At 34.9% G+C, this 12,554-nt stretch overlaps 1 long non-coding RNA gene across 1 annotated transcript; it reads left to right on the top strand.

Annotated features, from left to right (window-relative positions):
* Positions 1 to 4,063: 4,063 nt before the first annotated feature.
* On the top strand, positions 4,064 to 4,354 carry LOC144852021 (uncharacterized). Its single transcript, XR_013614255.1, has 2 exons — positions 4,064 to 4,122; positions 4,163 to 4,354. It is a non-coding gene; the product is annotated as an uncharacterized LOC144852021 (long non-coding RNA).
* Positions 4,355 to 12,554: the final 8,200 nt, after the last annotated feature.

Raw genomic sequence — 12,554 nt, 5'->3', positions numbered from 1 at the left:
ATGACCTATGATAACATCAACATAGGAAAACAGGAAATTCATCATGATAGATTAATATGTGCTAAGGCTGCTTTTGCTGAACATAAGAAACTCCTGACAAATCAAACCATTAACCTTGAAACAAGAATCAAATTCCTGAACGGATTGGTTAGAAGCAGACTGATGTACGGTTGTCATGCTTGGAGACCAACAAACACCGAAATCGGACTAATAACAACAACGTACAACATATTCCACAGGAGGATGATTAGAAATGGTTTCAGACGCGTCAACCCACCAGACAAACATACACAATCAGACGATTAAAAAAAAATAGAGTCTGAGGAAGAACAACAACAGGAAACTGATTGGCGGTACGTTGTCAATAACCAGAGGCTCTACGCAATAACCAACACGATATCAGTATTTGAATTCTACCAACAACAGCAATCTAACTGGATTTCACACTGTATTCGGAGACAGAACTATGATCCCTGCAAAGTCCTTACATTTTATGACCAAAAAAGTAAACTGATAGGAAGACCGATCCCAAGTATACTCCAGAGAACTATAAACGCTAGTCAACTAGACCGAGAAGACTATATAAGAAAGTGCTTTCAGCATCTTTTATAGAAGACAATAACTACCATGTCCAGTAGTCATTAAGTTGATTAATTTATATGTCTTGATGTTTAATTTTAAATGTAAATAGGCTGGGTAATCATCAGGAATAGTCCTGAACAGGGAGATGAGCGCCCCTGCTCACCGATGAGTTTCGGGATCCCTTTGACCCGGAGGGAGAGTACCCGTCAGGGTCCCTTACCTAGGGTTACAGGTCCCAGGTTTTTAGTAATTAGTATTCCATGACCTTCTCATCAAAATTAATGTCTCTCATTGTTGTGCTATGTCAACATAATGTCAATGACGGCGAAATGTCCCTATGACACCTATAAAACCAACAATCAACATAACACACAACGCTTTACTGAAAGAAATCAAGATCATGGAACAAGTTCAAAGGAAATTAAACACCAATTTGAAAACGGAGGACATTATTACGGTGGCCTATAAGTGTCACGGGAACTTTCAAATACTATCACGGCAACTTTTAAAAAAAGCCACGGCAATTTGAAAAAAGCCACGGCAAATTAAAAATAAAACATCACAGCAAATTAAAAATAAAACATCGCGGCAATTTAACAAAATACCACGGCAGCTTAAAAATGAAACACCACGGCAAAATAGTATTGAAACACCACGGCAAATTAGTAATGAAACACAACGGCAAATTACAGAATGCCAAGGCGGAAATAGTCCAGTAAAAATATGGTTGAACCTAGAACAAATTGCAACAGAATTTTTTTTTGTTTTATATGGTTGATATGGTGAACATAAACATCATATCCAAAGTTTACCAAAATCGGACATCGGGAAGTGGGTTAATTAGCATAAATTCAAAATGGCCGCCATTTGCTATTTGAAAGCCCCATATCTCCTTAACGGTTGGATTTAGACCACCTAAGTGCATTACGAGTAGATATAAATGTGATATTAAACATTCTAATTAGCATATTTAAATTCCCATATGACGTACCTATGACGTCATATGGTAGTTGTGACGTCATATATTATGTTATAAATGCTTAAATGACATTATACTATGCGAACAATTTAGAAACTGCAGAAAAACAAGTTTCTTAACATTCTCCTTCTGAACATAATTTCCAAAGTGTACCAAAATCGGACGTCAGGAAGTGTGTTAATTAGCATAAATTCAAAATGGCCGCTATTTACTATATTATTATTTTGAAGCACCATATCTCCTTAATGGTTGGTTTTAGACCACCTAAGTGGTGAAACCTTTGGAATCTTTTTTTGAGGTAAGTAATTATTTGTGCATTAAAGTAAATACTATTATATTAATTTATTTAACTGCAGCATTTACAGGTTTATTGCACTAGGCCTAGCTATGCTTACTACTAGCCTAAGGCCTAGGCATTATGCCTACAGTCTACTGTAAAAAAATAATAAAAAACAGATTACTGTAAATATATTAAAACATTGTAGAATGGCCTAGGCCTACCTTGTAATAAGAACTATGGTCTAGCCCGACCTAGAAAGTTCAAGAAGAGTGCAATAGACAAGTAAACTGCTGCAGTTAAATAAATTAATATAATAATATTTACATCAATGCACAAATACTTACTTACCTTTGAAAAAAAGTCGAAGATTCCAAAGGTTTCACTTCCGCCGTGGTAACTCACTTCCGCCGCGGCATTCTGTAATTTGTCGTGGTGTTTCAATACTAATTTTCCGTGGTGTTTCATTTTTAAGTTGCCGTAGTATTTTTGTTAAATCGCTGTGATGTTTTATTTTTAATTTGCTGTGATGTTTTATTTTTAATTTGCCGTGGCTTTTTTCAAATTGCCGTGGCTTTTTTTGAAAAAATTGCAGTGACATTTTTGAAAGTTGCCGTGACACTTATAGGCCACCGTACATTATGGAGTTTTAAGCCTAGTTCAACACAACATATTTCACATTTGATGGTGATATTTTACAGATAAAAAGAGGGAATGGCAATGGGCAGTCCTGTCAGCCCCATAATGGCAAATATATTCATGGAAGACTTAGAACAACGTGCCACAGAAACAGCACCATCACATATCAAACCAATTTTCTGGCGCAGATATGTAGACGACGTCCTGGCAATTGTACCAATTGGATTTGAACAAGAACTCCTCCAACACTTAAACACCATTGACCAGCCATGGCAAATAAAATTCACCATGGAGAACATGCAAAACAACACTATTCCTTTCCTCGATACTCCGATCACTATCCAAGACAATGGTAACATCAAAACAGAAAATAGTTACACACATACCAATACCTGCACTTTCAATCAAACCACCCACTCGAACACAAACTTAGCGTAGTCAACACACTAGTGGATAGATGTGAATCCATCGTATCAACAGAAGAAGGACAAAACAAGAAATGAGTCATATAAAAGCAGCTTTATCAACATGCGGATATTCAGACTGGAGTTTTACAAGATTTAAGAATAAAAGGGTACATAGAAAAGCATGTAAGGAAAGACAGATAAGGAAAAATCCAGATTCCAGGGAATGATTGAAAGGTTAAGAAGAACATTGAAACAGCACAACATAAATACATATATCACTTCCAAAAACAAAAGAGAAAGCCTTGTTCATCCCAAAGATAAGATAGACAAAGATCAACAGTGTGGTATAATTTACCAAGTAGGTTGCCACAACTGCAAGAAGGTATACATAGGGGAAACGAGCAGAGCATTAAAAACAAGAATAATAGAACACAAAACAGACGTGGAAAAAAATACTGTAGGGACAAGAACTAGGAGCGCTCGCCATTCACAATCCAAAGCTCTACACAAATCAGCTAAGGCCTATCACAGATCACGTCACCATAGAAAACCACATACCAGATTTTGAAAATACAAAAATATTAGACAAAGAACAACACTACTTATCAAGAAAAATAAAAGGAGCCATTTGGATAAGAAAAATGAATATGAACATCAACATAGACCAGGGACGACATGAACTGAGCCATATCTACGATGATATTAGTCCATGGGCTGGGAGGGGTCCTCCTGCACCCCCCACCCCACATCCCTACATTTTTGGTATTTTTATGTACCTAATATCCGGTGAACTAAAAAACAGATGTTAACATCAAATATCCTCATTCCCGAAATGGGTTTTTAACGGATTTAAAAAAAATGATTTAATTTCGGATTTTTTACCAATTTTGGGGTAGGGGGTAATGCAAATAGCCATAAGTACAGTTTTCCTTGAACAAATCATTCATTTTTGGTATCAATGTATAGGGTATTGTCTGCTCTACAAGATGATATAAAATATGTGGTAATTAAATAATTAATGACATTACAAAAGGTCATATTTTTTTTGAAAATGGAAAAATTCTGGTATCTACAAACATGTCAATATACTGTATCTTTTAAATATGCCAAAATTTTTGTCTAAAAATTGGCTAAAATGATTCATATATGATAGGTATATAAATTCTGATTCATATAATTATGTATATAGCTATAAATAAGTACACAACTTAACAAAACAATCAGTTTTATTATTTTCCGTACATTTTTAGGGTAGGGGTTAATAACAATAGAGATAAGTATAATTTTCTTGATCAAATCTTTACAAATAGATATTAGTATGTAGGGCAATGTCTGTTTTACATTTTAATGTTATATTTAGTATAATTAGATAATTAATTTTAGTTACATTAGGTCAAAAGGTCACATTTAAAAAAAAATAGGTACTGTATCTACAAACACGTAAATGTATAATTCAAATATCTAAATTAATCTTTATCTGAATCACTCTCTTCATGATATTCCTCAAGAATATCATTAGGTTTTATGGTAAAATTCGTTAGATGTCCATTGTGGCTCTGATCCATTTTCTGTTGCAGTCCACCAATTATCATTTGTTGATTATGGAATTATAGGTTTTGCTATGTTAGCGCATATCCATATTGCCACTTGACAGCTCTCTTTATGTGTTCCTTTAAACAGTTTTTACATGGGGGCAATGTTGAAGTATCAACATTTTTTAATTGATTTAACAAACCCCCATCCAATCCACCTTTCTCTTTTAAACGAGAATACCTAATTTTAGAATTAGGACTCCTAACAGCGAAATTTTCTTTATTTTGCTGCATCATGCCATTCAGTTATCTGGAAAACAAATTATGTTTGAGACCGGAACAGGCAATAAAAGTAGATGTATCAATATTTCAAAGATTGCATACGTGTACAAACAGCAGTACTGTTCAGCATTATTGGCTCTACACGCATTTACAGGGTGTGGTAGTTCCTTCAAAGGAATTAGTAATATATATAACTCATTCAAAAAATACCTAATTTTCAGAGGGCATTTGCCAAGCTTGGAGACAACTGGGATGTTGACAAAGAACTTGTTGATGAACTTGAACATTTTACCTGTGCTATATATGGAAAACCAAGATTTAGGAGTGTAAATAAGATGAGGTATTCTCAAAAAGAGAAATGCGGATTGGATGGAGGTTTGTTAAATCCATCAAAATGTTGATATTTCAACATTGCCCCCATGTAAAAACTGTTTAAAGGAACACATAAAGAGAGCCAACTATCAAGTGGCAATATGGAAACGCGCTAACATAGCAAAACCTATAATTCTATCACCAACAAATAATCTAGGTGGACTGCAACAGAAAATGAATCAGAGCCACAATGGACATATAATTTTACCACAAAACATATTATTATATTGATATTCTTGATAAACCTGATGATCCAAAATTCCAGGAAGATGAAGAGAGTGATTCAGATAAAGATTAATTTAGGTATTTTAATTATACATTTACATGTTTGTAGATACAGTACCTAATTTTTGTTATGTGACCTTTTGACCTAATGTGACGTCATTGATTATCCAATTACACTAAATATAAAACAGACATTACATTACATACTAATATCTATTTGTAAAGATTTGATCAAAGAAATTTATACTTTTTATCGCCATTGTTATTAACCCCTACCCCAAAAATGTACGGAAAATAATGAAACTAATTGTTTTGTTAAGTCGTGTACTTATTTATAGCTATATACATGTACCTAAACATAATTATATGAATCAGAATTTATATACCTATCATATATGAATCATTTTAGACAATTTTTAGACAAAAATGTTGGCATATTTAAAAGATACAGTATATTGACATTGTAGATACCAGAATTTTTCCATTTTCAAAAAAATTATGACCTTTTAACCTTTTGTAATGTCACTAATTATTTAATTACCACATATTTTATATTAACTTGTAGAGCAGACAATACCCTATACATTGATACCAAAAATGAATGATTTGTTTAAGGAAAACTGTACTTATGGCTATTTGTATTAACCCTACCCCTCCCAGCCCATGGACTATATAATAAAAAGGGACACTCGAGCATCCAAAAGGGGACACCAGCAGAAAGCTGAACATCAGACGAGAGATGCCGAAATTCACCGAACCATGACGAATGACAGAACATCATGTCAACGTCATTTGCGTGACCAAGGCTACTGAAAATAGTCGAAACGTAGCAAGTAAGTACTTGGCAACTGGTTTATCAAAAAAGATTTCATTATTTTTAAAAAGTGTAAAATATTTACTACAAAATTTCATTATATTATTTCCACTGAACGAAAATCAGAGTTTATTTTTTGTTGTTTTTTAATGTATACCTGTGTTATTATTTGACCGATTTTTATGACTGTTTCGTTATTGTTATGCCTAATTAATTTCCTACAAAGGCTGTCTAATGGATCGTCCCGACAAGGAGGATATGCATGAGAAAGCGAGCATCATGGCTGCTGCATGTCAAAGGGCCCAGGTGGGACAAAGGGGCCGTTTTAATAATTTAAAAAGAGTTAATTTAATATACTCACAGTTTATTCAATGCTGTCAAATCAGCAAATGCATTGGCTGGCAATGTAACTATTTGGTTATCGCTCAAATCTCTTTAAAGAAAGAAGGCAAAAGTAAAAATTACAAATTAGCGATGGTACCACTGCCTTCAGTCTGTTTTCCAGCCGACGTTATTTGACGACGCTATCATCGTTGATCGTTAAAAATTAACTTAAGTAATACTTACAAAAGTGTCAATGCTGTCAAATCAGCAAATGCATTGGCTGACAATGTACCTATTTGGTTACCGTACAAATACCTTTAAAAAAAGAATGCAAAAGTAAACATTACAAATTAGCGGTGGTACCAGGATCTTACCCGACAAGGGGGATGTGAATGAGAAAGCGAGCATCACTTGGCTGGTGCATGTCAAAGGGGCCCAGGTGGAACCAAGGGGCCGTTTTAATAATTAAAAAAAGGTTATTTAATATATTCACAGTATTTTCAATGCTGTCAAATCAGCAAATACATTCGCTGACAATGTAACTATTTGGTTATTGTACTAATACCGTTAAAAAAAGAATTCAAAAGTAACAATTAGGGTTGGTACCAGGATTGTCCCGACAAGGAGGATATGCAACAAGCGAAGCGAGCATCATCATTTGGTTGGTGCTAGGGCCACACTTGAGGGTCCAGGGATAGAATGACCTTCAGCGTATTTAATTTGAGGCCATTTTAATGAATAAAATAAGTTAACTTAATAATATACTCCCAGTTTCTCCAATGCTGCCAAATTAGCAAATGCATTGGCTGGCAATGTAACTATTTGGTTATAGCTCAAATTCCTTTAAAGAAAAAAGGCAAACGTAGAATACAATTATACATTATATTAATGTGATAAATATATATTACAAAATACAAATTACTACAACAAATTACTTATTTAATTATATTATTTCCGCTGAACGACACGAAATCACAGAAAAACAGTTTATTTTATGTTGTTTTTTAATGTATCTCTGTGTTATTATTTGACCGATTTTAATGACTGTTTCCTTATTGTTATGTCTAATTAATTTCCTACAATGTCATGTTATTTTTATTTTTTTAGTGTTTGAAACATCGTCGGCATTGACAAGTAAGATGATCCAAAAATCGTCCTATTGTTGTGACGTCTATACATGGTTTCTAAGCATAACACTATGTTAAAGTAGACATGTTCGTAACATTTTCTTATCCTGAAAACGTCTATAACCCTTTGACCTGGTACACCATGCTACAATCTGACTTCCTAATGACCTGGTGTTAAAGAATAGGAGGCAATTCGTGGTCTGGTACTGAGTCTCAATTAAACTGGAACTACTTTTCCAAAAATTGTATTTGTGTACGAGTGGGAAAGTTGTAATTTGTAACCTGAAATTATAATTTCACTTAATCTCAGGTGTTTCGATACACGAGTAGTTTTAAAAACCCAATCTGTTCAAATCCATCCGCTTGTTTGAGGTGTTTTGAATGTTATTACTTGACCGATTTTTATGACTGTTTCCTTATTGTTATGTCTAATTAATTTTCTACAATGTCATGTTATTTTTATTTTTTTAGTTTTTGAAACATCGTCAGCATTGACATTTTAAATTAAGATGATCCAAAAATCGTCCTATTGTTGTGACGTCTATACGTGATATCTAAGCATAATGTTAAAGTAGACATGTTCGTAACATTTTCTTATCCTGAAAACAAAAACGTCTATAACTTTTGACTTGGTACACCATGCTACAATGACCAATCTGGCTTTCTAGTGACCTAGCGTTAAAGGATAGGAGGCAATTTGTGGCTGGTACCGAGTCTCAAGTAAACTGGAACTACTTTTCCAAAAACTTTATTTGTGTACGAGTGAAAAAGTTATAATTTGTAATCTGAAAACATAATTTCACTTAATCTCAGGTGTTTCGACACGAGTAGTTTTAAAAACCCAATTTGTTCAAATCCATCCGCTTGTTTGAGGCGTTTTGATAGGCTAGCCTATTATACTATAGGGAGAAATCTCACCTGTTTGGCTATTTTTTATCCAGTAAAGTGGTAGGCCTACGGCCCTGCATAGTTTTAAACTAAGCACCACTGTCTTAAGCCTGCTTTCCAGCCGACGTTATTCGACGACGCTATTATCGTTGATCGTTAAAAGTTAACTTAAGTAATACTTACAAAACCCAGGTAGCAAACTTTGTGGGGCCCTTATGGGAAAATTTCGGGCCCTATGGGCAGGCCCTTACTATACCTAACCCTTATGGGGCCAATAAGGGCCACACCATAAAGATATGTTTCATATGGGGCCCATAAAGGTATGTTATGGGCAAACACATATGGGCTGTTTGTGGAACTGCCCATGTTGGAAAAGTATGGGCATTGATATGCGGGCACCGTAAGGGCCAAACCATACGGGAAATATATTTAAAATATATGGGTCTGCCCATAAGGGCCAGTGCATTTGGGGCCCATAAAGGAATGTTATGGGCAAACACATATGGGCTGTTTGTGGAACGGCCCATGTTGGAAAAGTATGGGCATTGATATGCGGGCACCGTAAGGGCCAAACCATACGGGAAATATATTAAAAATATATGGGCCTGCCCATAAGGACCAGTGCATTTGGGGCCCATAAAGGAATGTTATGGGCAAACACATATGGGCTGTTTGTGGAACGGTCCATGTTGGAAAAGTATAGGCAATTGTATACGGGCACCATATGGGCCAAACTATATATATATTGAAAACGTATAAGCCTGCCCATAAGGGTCAGTGCATTTGGGGTTCATAAGAATTAAAAAGTTTATCTATTTATGGTCTGGCTGATTATGAATTGGTGCACCCACTGACGAAATGAGCAATCATGCACATTTTAAAAATGGGTATGATAAATTTTAATGAGAACCTATGAATATGAATTTCAGAGTTACGAATATCTCAGTACGGGTTTTTCCTGTTTTGTTATATTTACTTCGTGAAAATATTTTTATTAACGCATGACGTTTAAAGTACTCGTTGAAGTTTCTCACTGTCATGTTTAACGCACATAGCGCTTGCAGATAAGTCACATGATTACGCGGCGCGCGCGAGCGAGAGGCCGGTTAGAGATTCAGGCGCCATTGTTTTCCATTGGCGAGCGAGATAATCGGAGAAGATCACAATCACTAATCACATCAATCTTCTTTCATCGTATAGGTAATTGTTATCTGTATTTTTAACTACTGATAGTTTTATCATGTTTTGGTCGTAGTTAGTATTTATATAAGTATAGTAAATACAGTGTGAATTATCAAATAAATATTTATAAACAACAAACAATAATAAAAAATGTTTTTATTTATGTACCAAACCTCGGCATGTGTGTGCCAATCCTCGGCATACGCTACAAGCAAGCCCTGGAATTACGCGCGAGCGATTGCGCAATCGATCGTCGATGAAATAGCAGGCCTAGCTAGGCTAGGCCTAGCCATGGCCAGATGTGAAATAAATGAGTCAAAAAACAGCAATAATAAATTTATTTTACCAACAATTATATTTTGAATAAAATTTAATAAACAACATTGCAAATAATTCAAATTTAATTATTATTAATATAGTATAGTAAGTACATTTTTAAGATTAATGAAATGTGTATAGTGTTAACAAAATCTTATGGTTCTTTTTGACTAACAAAACACTGTACTGTCTATATAAAGTTTTGTTTTTTCATTTTAGAAACACAATGACTAAGGATTATTCGGTGGTCGAATTTTCTGATGGTGTGGCAGTAGTCTCTTCCATGTGGATTGTTGGTGGCCTCATCAGCCAGCCAACAAAGTAAAAAAGATGGCTAGAGACAAGTCAGTCGTGGGAACTGTATGAAGATGTACGGTTCCTAGTATCAGCTAGTAAGTACCTACAATATTTTAATATCTGTGAGAATGTGGTTTTATGTGTTTGTTTTTATTTTAAATTTCCAACATATTTATTCAGCATTAAATTTTCATTACAGTGTAAATAATCCTTGGCATAAAAGCTAATCATTTTCTGGTATTATTATTATCCTGATTATTTTACATAGGACTAAATTCAAATTTGTTTACTTTTTATCAGACACATGGGAAGGTATAATACTTAAGGAAAGAAATGCCCAAGATACATCATCCCTTGATACTGAAGATGACATAGGCACAAAAAGGACTAAAAGGTTATTATATTATTGCATTAATCAATTCCCATTCAATTTAAATTTCTTTTTTCTTTTAAATAATGTACAATGTTTTAATTATGTATGGATATCGGTAGCAATGTATATTATTTTTTGTTATTTATTTGTTTATTGAACTATCTTTGATTCAAAACACAAGACATTTGGACTACCATCGGGGAATTTTTATATTCAGTGTTCGAACAATTATAACATGTGAATTGAAAAAATAATTGACTTGCTAGTAATAAATAATCTAGGATGTTTTTTTTTAGCCGCTGTTTGGAAAAACAGACAAACAAAAGAGGCGACAAAGAATGAAGTGAAGGCCGTCATTGTTAAGTTTCTAACAAACGCCCGGGATAGAGATGGAGGACGCAACAAACGGCGAAATCCAGAAGAGCAAGAGATAGGCCTATAGTCTAATTGATCATTTTAGCAGCCTATTTTTTTTTTATAATTACAATAAATTCTTGAACTTGTTTTTAATCTGTATAGTAAAATGTCTTGAATTTTGTCGCTTGAAATTATAGCTAGGATATTTACAATTGACCACGATGTTTAAAACAAGACCATTTAACCATAACGCAGACGACAATGACAGACAAGAGTCCCTTTATGGGTCAATGATTTACACTTTCTAGAGCCATGTGTAGCCCGTCCACAAAGTGACTGTGTTTAACCCAGATGGGTACATTAGGGGAAAATACTGACCCACAGTTTGGCCCATATTTCAGATTCAGGGCCCAGACCCTCATTTTGGCCCATATATATCCAATACAGGGCCCATTTGTAGCCCATGAGGAACCCATAAGGTTCCCATAAATGTCCCGCCAGATAATTCGGGCAAACATATATGGGGCCCTTCAGGATCAAGCATGCTCTTTCCCATATGGGCCAATCTATATGGGGCCCATATTTTGGCCCATGCATTTCCGATACAGGGCCCTTGTGTCGCCCATGTGCAATCATATGTTCATTAGGGCAAACATATATACGTACGAATTGAGGGTGCATAGGCAGCTCTTTCCCGTATGGGCTATCCATCTGGGACCCACATTTTGGCCCATATATTTCCAATATGGGGCCCATGTTTTTTTGCTGCCTGGGAAGTGTCAATGCTGTCAAATCAGCAAATGCATTGGCTGACAATGTACCTATTTGGTTACCGTACAAATACCTTTAAAAAAAGAATGCAAAAGTAAACATTACAAATTAGCGGTGGTACCAGGATCGTACCCGACAAGGGGGATGTGCATGAGAAAGCGAGCATCACTTGGCTAGTGCATGTCAAAGGGGCCCAGGTGGAACCAAGGGGCCGTTTTAATAATTAAAAAAAGGTTATTTAATATATTCACAGTATTTTCAATGCTGTCAAATCAGCAAATACATTCGCTGACAATGTAACTATTTGGTTATTGTACTAATACCGTTAAAAAAAGAATTCAAAAGTAACAATTAGGGTTGGTACCAGGATTGTCCCGACAAGCAGGATATGCAACAAGCGAAGCGAGCATCATCATTTGGTTGGTGCTAGGGCCACACTTGAGGGTCCAGGGATAGAATGACCTTCAGCGTATTTAATTTGAGGCCATTTTAATGAATAAAATAAGTTAACTTAATATACTAACAGTTTTTCCAATGCTGCCAAATTAGCAAATGCATTGGCTGGCAATGTAACTATTTGGTTATAGCTCAAATTCCTTTAAAGAAAAAAGGCAAACGTAGAATACAATTATACATTATATTAATGTGATAAATATTTATTACTATTACAAATTACTACAACAAATTACTTATTTAATTATATTATTTCCGCTGAACGACACAAAATCACAAAAAAACAGTTTATTTTATGTTGTTTTTTAATGTATCTCTGTGTTATTATTTGACCGATTTTAATGACGATGAGGCC

This window comes from Antedon bifida, chromosome 9 (assembly GCF_963402885.1).
Source record: "Antedon bifida chromosome 9, ecAntBifi1.1, whole genome shotgun sequence".
NCBI classification, from domain to species: Eukaryota; Metazoa; Echinodermata; class Crinoidea; order Comatulida; family Antedonidae; genus Antedon; species Antedon bifida.
This window is presented reverse-complemented; position numbering and strand designations above follow the sequence as displayed.